At 37.4% G+C, this 12,837-nt stretch overlaps 1 protein-coding gene across 1 annotated transcript in view; it reads right to left on the minus strand.

Annotated features, from left to right (window-relative positions):
- Window positions 1-12,837, minus strand: part of LOC108575286 — a 109,975-nt gene that overhangs the window by 92,012 nt on the left and 5,126 nt on the right. The gene's annotated exons all lie outside the window — the stretch shown is intronic.

Below are 12,837 nucleotides of genomic sequence, written 5' to 3' on the forward strand. Positions count from 1 at the left end.
ATTTATTTCATGGTATTGTAACAAGCAAACGTTGAATACATTTTTCATTCGTGTAAGAAGAATTATTTAACACGATAAATTTAGCTGTACTATGGTTATTTTTAATCTACGACCACAGGTCAACCTGATTTTTAATCCCTACGAAATTAATTTAACCACGAGTAAGTAACGAGAACGCTAAAACCTATGTTTCCATTGAAGAATATTGTAAAAACGTATAAATTGTTATATGCAATGTTATAACAAATTGTCGGAAGTATAAATTTTTAATAAAATTGTGAAAATTGATAAATTATACCGTGTTACGATATCGGAAATCTCCCGCGAAAATCTCCCGCGAAAATTTCCCGCCTGACCTAACCGACGATTTTGCTAATGACTTTGGGGAGAGGGTACCGCAGGTATATAAGGACCCGCCGATGTCCCGCGAAATCATTTACCCTTTATACTGGGCCCTAGACACTTCGCGGCGTATTTTGACCTGAAGGTTCTGAGATGTGAATAGAGTGGTCGGGGGCTACTAGCTAGTCTATGTCCACCCTGTACACACTCAGCCTTCTTGTAACACTTGTATACATTAGAATCAATTAGAATTTCTATTACTAATTATTAAACAAATTTTAACAATTACCGGCACTCGCTAGGCACGTAATATCAGACTTTAAATACTCGACTTCGAACTTCGGTTTAGTCATAATTCTATTAATGTTATAATAACGTATAATTTATTAATTTTCACAATTTTATTATTAATTTATACTTCCAAAAATTTGTTAAAACATTACATATTATTATTTATACATTTTTGCAAGTTTCTTTGACAAATAAGTACGTTTCAACGATCTTATTACTTTCTCGTTGTGAAATCAAGTTCGGAGGATTAAAAATCAGGTTGACCCTTGGTCGTAAATTTAAAATAGCCATAGTGAAGGTGAAATTATTATTTTAAATAAATGTTTCTATACGAATTAAGAATCTATTCAACGTTTGTTTGTTGCAATACCGTGAAATAAATTGTATTATATATTTTCTCAGTTTAGACTGAATTTAAAGTTCGTAAGGATTAGAAATCAGGTTGACCTGTGGTCGTAGATTAAAAATAGCCATAGTGAAGGTAAAATTATTACGTTAAATAATTGTTTTTATACGAATTAAATATTGATTCAACGTTTATTTGTTGCAATACCGTGAAATAAATTGTATTATATATTTTTTCTGTTTACACTAAATTTAAAGTTCTGTTTACATGTTATAACAATTAGAATGTAGACGTTTTGCCGTTTCACGGTTTTTCCTCTGTTAATTATGTGTTTATAAATCATTTCAAACTAAAGCAGCACCATGCCCACCCTTAATTAAACCGTCTCAGTAGTTTACCGTAATTAATAATCTATTTTCGGAATTTATACGAGAATTTTTGAATTTTAGTAAATACTAGAGTCAGTGTCCACCCTGTACACACTCAGCCTTCTTGTAACACTTGTATACATTAGAATCAATTAGAATTTCAATACAATAGACTGAATAACAATTCATTTTAACTAATACCTATTAGAAATTTTCCTTTTAAAACAAATATAAATCATTTTACCAATTACTGGTACTTGCTAGACATTTAATATCAGACTTTAAATATTCTCCTTTCGGTTCTTTTAAATACAATCAAATAATTTCTTCAATTATCGATACTGACTTGGAATACTCCGCTTCGAATAAAATATTTCGAAATTATTTTGAAGGTTTAGGGAAATAAACATTTGAATTTTAGTCATCGTTGTTCTTCAGACTTGTCGAATAGGATATTGAAATTACTTTGAGAGGTTGCTTTTTCGTAATAGCAATTGAAATTAATTTGAAATTTTTCTTTCAGTATCCTTGTGGAACTTGTAACGAATGCTGCTCCTAATTCTTAACACTTGCTGTAAAATTATTAGTTTTTGCATTTTAACAAAGTGAATTAATATTCCTAATTCTTATAAAATTATTAATAAACGTGAAATATTCTTGTAACGGTAATCTTATGAGAAATACTCGTATAATTAATTCTGAAATTTTTGCTTACATGTTATAACAATTGTAACGTTTACGTTTTGCTGTTTCGCAGTGTTTTCTCTGTGAATTCTATGTTTCGAATTTATTTCAAGCTAAAGTAACGTCTGTGTACTGCAGTTCAACCTAATTTACTTAAATTCGAATTACGATACAGTATATTTACAATTCTACCTGAATTTTCGAAATTATAAACATCACCAGTAAACTTCCATTGCATGTAAACAATATTCTCCACTAATCGGTAATTATAAAGTAATTATAAAGCAATTATAAAGTAATTACCGAAAAATATACACTTACATTCTCATGTTGGATCATTTACCTCTCTTCTTCTCGTCTGTTCACACATTCTCTCTAACTCTCCCAATTTCGTTATCCAATCGTTCCTATTTACTCTCATTTTCAAATTTCACACGTTATTCGCTATTATCCTCCCTTAACAAACCAACAAATCCCAGCACAATTAAAACAAAAATAATACACTACCAGCTTTTAAAACAAATATAAATCATTTTACCAATTACTGGTACTTGCTAGACATTTAATATCAGACTTTAAATATTCTCCTTTCGGTTCTTTTAAATACAATCAAATAATTTCTTCAATTATCGATACTGACTTGGAATACTCCGCTTCGAATAAAATATTTCGAAATTATTTTGAAGGTTTAGGGAAATAAACATTTGAATTTTAGTCATCGTTGTTCTTCAGACTTGTCGAATAGGATATTGAAATGACTTCCAGCAATTGAAATTAATTTGAAATTTTTCTTTCAGTATTTTTCATATATTTTCTCTGATATTGAATTTTGTTTACTAATAATTTACCATCCAACGAATTTGCATGAATTGCATGTTAAGTAGTTAGTTGATTTATTATTGTATATTGTGAGCTGATTTGGAACGAGTGCACTATGCCCACCCTAAATTAAACCGTCTCAGTAGTTTACCGTTATTAATAATCTATTTTCGGAATTTATGCGAGAATTTTTGAATTTTAGTAAATACTAGAGTCGTTGCATTGAGTATTATAATAGCTTCATCCCTAGTTCGCTTTATATTGAATATTTTTACGCGAAATTATAATTTTAACTAAATTAACGTAACACAGGGAAATAATAATTTAAACTAATCTTCGACGATTTATAGACCGAGTAGTACACAGCAAAAATGGCTACTCCCGTAAGAAAAATTCATGAAAGATTCAAACCAATGTATCTCTGGAACAAATCGATTCACATAATTTCAAACATTGTAACTCTGGCACATATTTCTTACATTACAGAAATTGAAGATGAAAATAGAAGCACACTTTAATGAAACATTTATCATTTAACCGAAGGAAGCAAGAGTTTCTCTAATTAAAACAATTCGTATCGTGAAAATTCTCCATGTAATCTCGAAATCTGATTCGAGAACCCTTTAATCTCGGAATAGGATCTTCGTGAGTTAGAAAGATTAGAACAGATTCGATCCGAGATTAAATTCTTCAGACGATTCGTGGCGCCGTTAAACTATTTACCTTATTGTTTTTCCTTTTTTTTTTTAAACCTTTAGAAAGCTAACAGCTGAAAAGATCTACTGACCGTTAACCACGTTTGTTTTTTCTTCTCCTTTCGTTCAATTTGACCCAATTAAACCAGCGAGATTCAGCTGTTTATCGCGAATTTAAAGGGTTAGCAGCGAGAAGAGCAAACAGAAAAGTCGATCATAGTCCATTCTACTTCTACACGATGCTTATTATGCAAATTGAATTATTCCGGATTTCCGCTAGGGTTTCCATACGGGATAAGAATAAATGCTTAATCGACATGCTAGAAACAGTATAATTTCCCATCTGACAACCAGCATTTGCAAATCGCATTACGACAGATACGTTATTATGGTTTCGTTTTATCGATCGTATTACCGATACATCGAATAAAAACCATCGATTTACGCGTATCTACCGATAAGCTAAATTCTCTCGCGAAAAGAATGCCATTAGGTGTACCTTTTTATACGAATCGTGTGTATTCTGAAATGAATTAAACGGTACATCTGGAGGTATTTTTTCGGTGATTTGAATGCCTTTGAAATTCTGACATAATTTTGCAGTTGGATCTACAGTTAACGACGTTGATTTATTTTTGGAACCTTTAGGCCTCCCTAACATTGGTTTATCAGCTGTTTGTTTTCGAGATTTTCAGTTGCTAATTCTAAGGATGTTTGATCACTTTTACTCGCAGATCTTGTAATTCGGCGTAAATTTCGAGGTTCGGTATATAACTGCGATTAGGTTTCTTCACTGGATGTATGTATATCGGATAAAGTAAATTATGAAATGAAGTCAAGTGAAATTATTTCTTCTTGAACGACTGGATTTCGTGACAAAGCATCTGCATTTGTATTTAATTTTCCCGATTTGTGAACAAAACTGTAATCACAATCTCTAAAGAATTAGGATCTTTTATTGAATCTATCCAACGTGAAGGTTCCACGTAACGCTACTAAATAAAGAAAGTTTCACGTCTCGATTTCGATCGAATTATATCAACATTATTAATTGACTTTAATAAGCTAGACTCTCCGAAGTTTCTCGATCTGTTTCCAGCAATTACAACGATAAAAGTATTAATAACAACGCTATTACCCAGTTTTCTAATGGTTACTGTAGCTTTCCTCGATAAACGATCGTAATTTGTCTTAAATACTTTTATCATCGTCAACTTATACCCTGTAATTAATATCTAATACCGGTAATTACCATCGAGATATCCATCTGTTGACAAACCAATTTAATCTCTACTTTTGCCTTGTAAATTATTTACAGTGAATTCTCCTTTCGAACGCATTGAAAACGAGACGCTACGCGTTCCTTTATCGGTGAAACCAGTGTCAAATTTAAGCGTCCTTCCTGTCGATAAGTGTCAATTTTTACGATTTCTAAATGTCCTTCAGTGACCAAATAGATGAAACCTTCCGCTGATTCCAACCTTACGCGATAAATTTACGAAGTAATATAAGAAATTCGGTTCGAGTGTCATCCTTCCTCTGTTGACAAGTGTTAGGCGAATTTTGACGATTCTGAGACGGACTTCAGTGACCAACTAAACAGATAAAACCTTCTAAATTTAGGAAGTATAATACTATAGAAGATTCGGTTTGAGTCATCGTTGATAAAATAACCGCACGAATTTTGTCCGGTAGTGTATAAAATTGTAGCAGCATGATTGTGCTGCGTGGAACTCGAACGATTACTCATCTGCACTTGAAAAAAGCAAACAAGTAAGAAACTTCATCCGCGAACGAATCACCTGCAACGTTGAAAAAAGACGGAATATGACAAACGAGTCATCCGAAGTAAACAATAACTCGATCCTCGAGGATCGAACTAATTTCAGAACGGCGCATTTCAAGAAAACCAGAAGATCGGCAACACCCGATACTCAATTACATAAAGAGCAAGCAAGAGTAACTCGAACAGGCGAAAAACAGCTCTCGGTTTCCATCGTTCCGTGAAAAACACGCTAAAAACAAGACGTTTCGATATCATAATCATTCTCGTCCACGTGAACACCTTGCCGGTCGTCGGACGACGCCATTACGGTGCCCCCAGTGGCGCGAAACGTGTTTTCACGGGCGTGAAATCGGCGGCCACGGTGGAACAGGGAGACGAGAACCTGTCGTCGCTCGCGGATAAGTTTCACTTTCGCGAAAAAGTCCTCGCGGAGCACACGACCGTGTTTGGGAAATCGATCACCGGTCCCTCCGTGTCGTTGCTTTTCCCTGGAATCCCAGAGGCCTCTCGAGAGAAACCGGTTACCGAGCTGCTCGAAACGTTCTTGTGCTCGTCTCGTCGCTCGATCCCGATTTTCCGTGAAAACACCGGCTGCCTTTCCAGCGATTCTGTCGTTCGACCTGTTACGCTACAGGTTCCCACGACGAAATTCAACCTGCAAAAGCCACCGTTCCGCGTTTTTCTTCTCTTGTCGTTTCAAACGTGGAACACAGTTCGTGGACCACTTGCTTCCTCGTTCCTGCCCCGGCTACGGTGACGTATGATCGATACCGCTAATGTACACCTCGTGTACAAGCGTTTATCGGCCGTGATACGAATGGATCGATGGAAATTTATCGAAACGACGCGTTTGTGCGTTCAGCTGGATCTACGTGATCTGTGAGTTTATCGCCGCCACCGTGAAGAGGCTGCGTTTGCAGAAGGAGAAGAGTGTCGATAAAGGTGGAAGAGGCGATTGAACACGGTGGAAAAGAAAGAGGAAGACGAGATTGTTTTTCTGGACGCACGTGAAGAACAGGTTGTACCAGAGGAGTCTCTTGTTTCGCAGACACTTCTATGAATTTGTTCGTTTTATTTTTCTTCGGGAATTGGTTACTTGTAACCAGATTCCGGAGTTGCGTAAAGGACGAAGAATCGCGGGCAGTTGGATAAATATAAATTGTCACGGTGCGTGACGGAACTGTTTCGTAAGTATCGGATACCTGAGGACACTTTTCTTTGGGGAATCTGAAGTATGTGTACTTGTTGCGTTTCACGGCGATCGTCGGGAACTTTCGAGAAATGTCTCTGTTTGTCGAAATTGTGTTAGATGTACATGGTGGGCCAAGTGAAACAGGCTGACTTAACTTGTTTGCCTAGCTATGGTGGTGTGAGAACATTTTTAGACGTAATTTGAATAGTTTCAAAGAGTGAATAAGACGGAAGACAAATTTTTTTATAATGCTATCTTTTTCTGTTTCCGTTTTACGTGGGTGCATATTTTTTTTCTATTTGGGTCTTTTTTGACCCGAAGATCTTAAGTGTACGGAAGGACGCACTATTTAGGGTTAAATATGCGCCTTAAAATAACTCATTGTTGGACTCGAAACTTCTTCTCAGTTTCTGCCATTTCTTCCATCGAAAAAATTCTTCTCCCATCTTACTTAATTTTGAATCAAGTGTAAAATTTCCTCTCATATTTTGCTATTTCTTCCATCCTATTCATCCTTTGAAACCATTTAAATTGCACACAAAAATTTTCTCCTACCACCATAATTAACAATATAAAGATTATTATTATTTTGCTTGTTTTTGACAATTTCAATTCTTTACAATTAAACACAAATTCATGAACAATCGAAGTATTCACGAATAACTCTGTGACTTTCCATCCTGCGTATCGATCTCGGTAATTCTTCTCCACGCGCAACTGTACAGCCTTCTTTTTTTCACGCTCATTCACAGGGAAGGAACAAGTATCATCGTCCGTTAGAACAGTCATCGTCGGTTCAAAGACCCAACAAGATACGAACGAATTTCAGTCCTGGGAAACAACGTCTGCGAAAGTAGCGTGACAATCGATCGAGCACAGAGCGTAGGCCGCTTCGTTCCGGCGTTTTCGCTTCATTGAGGTAATCGAGCGATGCCCTGCTGGGCGGATTGAATGAGATCGAAGCAGACACGGTCGCTCGAAACACTTGACAACCAAGAAATAACTCGATCTCTCGACAAATCATCGCTAAACGAGCGATGTATATAGAAATACACGCGCAAACTCGAAAAGTTTAATCTGATCCGTTGAAATGCGGTAAGAATGGGAGTAATTGTAGGAAAACAAATAAATTAGGCGAGAACGATCAACTTCGCTGTGTTGAGTTCGATGTAAAATTTTGAATTTGGTAAACGGAACTGAAATTTTACCAACTTGAACGAAATGAATTGAATTGCATCGCGAGATTGGTGTGAATCGTGAGTTGAAATAAATACTGAAGAAAAATTTCATGTATAAATTATGAATTTTGACAATTTAGCAGAACAGTCTGCGGAAGTGAAACTTTCATTAAGGGGGAAAAGGATATTGTTCAAATAATTGATAGATATAATCTTATTATATTAGAATACACGGAACCGGAAGAGTGTATCCTGTGAATAGATTCATAGGTTGATTTTGCTTGTAGAATTATTTAAATCCTTCCTCAATCACGTTATCTGCTAGATCTACGTTCCTACAATAAACCGGAAAAGTCTCTGGACCGATGTAAAAGATCCACCTTAGTTAGAAGAAAATCCAGAATTACGTGACAGAACTTTCTCACAGATATAATGCATTCGACACCTTGCCACTTGTTCAGAGTGTCTTTATTCCGCGTTTTAAGTACGATAGCCGAAGTGTAGATACTGTGACAATATAATATTAACGAGAGGAAAGTTTGTGGGAAAAAGAGTATAAAATTATATACAAGAATGAAAAGAATGAAAATAATCGCTCCAAAGTCATCTCTAACGCCAAGTTCACACTGGCCAGATCTGTACACTCATCTTTCGGTGTTTCTATCTATTCGTTCATTTTCAAGATTAACCCTTTAACGCTCACATTTTTCTCAACTCTGTGCACCACAGATAATCAATTTCATATTCTTCCAGACGTGTAGAATTAAGTTTCCCATTATTTACAGTATTGCAACTCACGTTTCTGTCATAATAGAAAAGGCAACGCGATACGAAAAGTGAAAGAAACTAATTAACGCATCGTCTCCTATTTTCATTTACATTCTAACCCTTTCACTGCTATTGGCGCCTATAGGCGCTTTGAAAATTTGCTCTGTGCTATTGGAGCCTCTTGGCGCACTTCCATACTAATTTAACCCTTAATTTGATCCTCTGCACTCTTCCACGTTAATTCAATGAAACAAATTCTAAAATGACACGAACAAAGGACAAAATTTTGCGGCGGTTGTAGAACATCTGAATCTGCAACGCGTGTTTACTAAAATTTGCCGCGGCGAAAGGGTTACTATCTGTATTTTTATCAGTTTTACATAATACGACGGATGCCTGCCGTTAGACACACCTAATATTTATGTTAGGACAGCAAGGGGACGATTTTATGATACGTGATTTCTAGTTCAGCAAACCGTTATTTTTAATTTGGCAGACCGGTCTGCAGCCAACATGCGGCACGTAGAATTTCTCAAATATTAAAGAATAGGCTACTGTTCAGTCGGTAAGGCAAGGTATCATAAAGTCACCCCCAAAGGGTCTCCGGAACTGATGCAATTACCGAGGCCTCTCGGTACCTGACCTTCGGAACGAGTCGGAGAGTCAGAGTTGACCTGGCCAGGTTTTCCCCCCTTGTTGTCAAATTTCCATCCAGCAAGGACCAGCTTCGTCACCCCCGCTCCAAGGACGTGACCCAATGGAAGGGGGTGATACGGGGTTGGTCACTTAGTAATTTTAAGAACCTCCCTTCGCGTCCCTTCTTCAAATTTTAGAAGATTCGGAGAAGGGACGACTCGATAAGAAGAAGTGCTTAACAATTTATCAATAAATATTTATTCGCTGCTATTGGGGCATATATTCGCTTTGAAAATTTATTCGCACTGTGCTATTGGAGCCTCTCGGCGCACTTCCATATTAATTCAAGCTTTATATAATTTAATCCTCCGTACTCTTCCACCTTAATTTAATAAAGATTTTGCGAACGTTGCAGAACATCTCAATCTGCCGTGCGCCTTAATTACCAAAATCTGCCGCAGCGAAAGGGTTAAATACTCAAAGTGTGCATTTCGTATAACGTATTACTGTAAATAATACCGTTCTATCGCGCGAATTAGCGCGTCCCACTAATGTAACGATTGCTAGGGAACGTGCTAAACGAAACTGCACATATTGGATCACAGTTGTGCACTGTGTAAGACCACGTGCATTAGCGTTAAAGGGTTAAGACACGTGTTCACCTAACATCTCGACCAATTTACAAATTACATTTCTCTCCCGTCCGTTTAATTAACGATTCTAGCGTGCACAGGAGGAAAAACCATGGAAAGGTGCGTACGAGTAACTGTAATTTCCTGGAAGGAGAGGATATTTAAGGAGACTGATGATAACGAACGGAACTCGAGCTCACGGCGGCCTAGTTGTCACGTCGATGACACTGATGACACTGAAACCGGGTTAACACGTACGTGCTGGAGCATTGCACTTTGCTCTAATAGACTCGCGGCGTGCAGCTGAAACGCGAACTGCAATCCGTTCCAAATGTATATCTTGCTTGACATTGATAGACTCGTGCAGAGAGAGAGAGAGAGAGAGAGACGGTGTTAAATATAATTTAGAACGCTGATAGCTATCTCTCGGTATTTATCGATCGACTGAATTTCGTCGAAAGAATCTGTTTGAAAATGTAGACAAAACGAAGGAGAATCTACGAGAAAACATCAATAGTGTGGTATAATTGAAGGAATTAAGTGGTTCGAAGATTGTCATCGGATAAGAGGAAGTTTTTCTTAAGCTCGATGGAAAAATAAGTGCGATAATGTTAGGAAACAATTTGCACTGGTTTATTTCGCCTCATTTCGAATGGTGTTATCGACGCCTTAACGATATTGACGGGAAGTCTACAATTACGGTTATCCTGTTACCAACAATCCTTATCGATAATCGTTGCGTTCCCTGCCTCGCGATGGTTCATTGGTTCAGAAATAGAAGTTAGAAAAGTTATCCAATAGAATTGCTAATTGTCGTTTCATTGCGGTGGATTAGAAACGATCATTTTCGTCCCTCCAGACGTTCTTTTTTCTCACTTTCTTTCACATTTTCAGTCGTAATCGTCAATTTGAAGAAGAAAGAACGTTCAGTGATACTTTTCTTCGTTTATAGGAACAAAAGTTACAGTTGATTACAATTTTACATTTTTTACGACAGAAGCGGAAATAAATAATTACTGCGAAAACAATTGGCTAGTGTTACAAAGGGTTAAAACGTGAAAACTTTGTGTCGTACGAATTTTTCTGTGCAACTCAATTTCTCTTCGTTCGTAAGAAAAGTAAGGAATGAAAATTCTACGTTTTCATGGTAAAAGGAAAAATTGACAATTGTTAATTCTTCGATGTCAGACAATTAAATATTATCGAAGAAAGAACTTAGCTGGTAGTAATGTAACAGTACACCAGTGCAATACAACAATAAGCAAATAAAACGAGATTTACAAAATCCAGACACAGTAACTTGCAAGTCACGTGGCACTGTAAAGGGTTAAAACCTCCGCGAAGAATAACAACGTTCCCCATTCTATTCTAAGAAAGGAACATCCAGTCGCGCTAAAAAGATTATTCTTTTCACCGATAAATTGTCCACTATGAACGCACAAAAACTGTTCATTAACATGCACGACCACAATGGAGGTAAAAAAAAAACTAAAGAAGAGAGAGAGAGAGAAAAATAGAGAAACTTACTGCACCTGGTGAGGACAATATCCTATTACGATTTGGCTTCTTTCTTTGCCGAGACAGCCGCGTATATTTCAACAGAGGAACAGGCCAGTGGCGTCAGCAGCACAGTTCGCTTAATTATTCGCGGCGCTCGGTCACGCGCGCGACAGGCCTCGTGTCAAAAGGAGTCGTTAAAATTGTGCATGTCAGCGGTAAAGCTGACACCGGTCGAGAAAAACGAGAAGGAAACCGAGGCGTTTGCACGCTCGTCCGCAGGACGATCCGCACGTGTAACCGGCTGGATACGAGACTGCCGCGACCAGAGTACCGTGTACCCTCTAAATATTCAGAAGACGCCGCTTCTGGAATGTTGCTCTCGTTATCAGTGAAAGTTGCACAATATAAATAGGTATGCGAACGGTGTAACGCGTCAGCGGAGGCGCTTTAGGAATACCTGGTGATCGAGGAGAGTTGCTCGCTGCTTTTGTAAACATGGTATACTTACGCATAATTTGCGAAATTTTTGTAAATTTGCGTGAAAACATTTTTTTCGTTTGCTTTTAAAGATTCTTGCGGTAAAGTCAATATTTTAGATAAAATTTAATATATGTATAGTATCCAATGCAGGCAAACTCTATATTTTTGACAAAGACTCTATTTTAGAGAAAATCTATATTTTAGACAAAGTCTAATATACGGTATTTAACACAGACTGTTCGGTCTTCACAGGCACGGTTTATGGCACGATCGAACGGCAACGGTTATTTTTCAGTTCAGGATTTCGTTTACTGCTTGTACGTGTCTAATTACAACCTGGCGAGGATCACTAGAATTGCTTGTTGGATTTTCAGTAATTTCTGTCCCTCGCGCTCAATAGCCTAAGAATTTCCGAACGGCACATCTACCTGTAACGGTACGCTTGCCGATGAGTCACCCGAGCCTAAGAATTTCCGAACGGCACATCTACCTGTAACGGTACGCTTGCCGACGAGTCTCCCACCCTTCCAAGGTGACAGCGCGCTAAGGGCGCACTGGAAGGGCGGTGAAGACGCTATTAGACACCCTGATTGGTGAATGTAATGGTTAACTATTTAACCAATCAGCGTGCTCTAACGAAAAACTCTCCCACGGACGTCCGAGGGACGACGTCGAGATTTGCATTCGTCCAACAAACACCAAGAAGCAACCAGCTGAAATTGTAACGACCTCACTAGTCCCAGTATAACTGGGTGGTCCTTCGAGAAGGTTTTGAATTAAAGTTGGCACACCACGTGCAAGTACAAACAATCACGGGCACTAACACAGACAAAGCCTATATTTTAGACGAAGTTTAGTTATACAGTATCTAACGTAGAGAAAGTCTATATTTTAGACAAAGTCTAATACACGGTATCTAACGCAGACGAAGTCTATATTTTAGACAAAGTCTATATTTCATATTAAGCCTATTACGTTGATACAAAAAGTATTACACGATACAAATAACATTTCTTAAAACAAAAACACCTGTTAAATATTTCCCCGATAATTATCTCCCATAGACTTCCTAAGCTTCATTAAAATCAGTGTTCGCGTAAGTTAGATACGTTCTCTCGTT

The sequence above is a fragment of the Habropoda laboriosa genome, unplaced genomic scaffold (genome assembly GCF_001263275.1).
Source record: "Habropoda laboriosa isolate 0110345459 unplaced genomic scaffold, ASM126327v1 scaffold244, whole genome shotgun sequence".
Taxonomy (NCBI): domain Eukaryota; kingdom Metazoa; phylum Arthropoda; class Insecta; order Hymenoptera; family Apidae; genus Habropoda; species Habropoda laboriosa.